The following is a 423-nucleotide window of genomic DNA, read 5'->3' as shown; positions in this document are numbered from 1 at the left end:
TATCGGGCTTTCGAGGCCGCCACGACTCGCCTCGACGACGTCAAAGGGACGACCAGCCGTCGACGCTTTGCGCTGCTCGCGCGCCGACGCGGATCCGCAGCGTTCCTCTCGCGCAACGCGCTTCACGTTTCATGCGTGCCCATTCCATCGTACGAGACTCGACGGACCGACCGTCTTCTCCCGTCTCTCCTTCGCACGCTTTTTATTCGAACCAGTTGTTTCTTTCTTCTTTTTTTTGGAAAATGACTCGTTTGAGAAGCTTTAGAAGAGGGGCGAATAAAAGAAGGATGGATGATAATCGGAGGAGGATTTTGCTCGCCTCTTCTCCTGTTGATTGACAACGTTTCATCTGCATTTGAAATAGAGTTCGTTTTTCAATTATTACAGGGTATTTCTATTCTACGACGTATAATGCCAAAAATG

This window comes from Apis mellifera, linkage group LG4 (genome assembly GCF_003254395.2).
Source record: "Apis mellifera strain DH4 linkage group LG4, Amel_HAv3.1, whole genome shotgun sequence".
NCBI lineage: Eukaryota > Metazoa > Arthropoda > Insecta > Hymenoptera > Apidae > Apis > Apis mellifera.
This window is presented reverse-complemented; position numbering follows the sequence as displayed.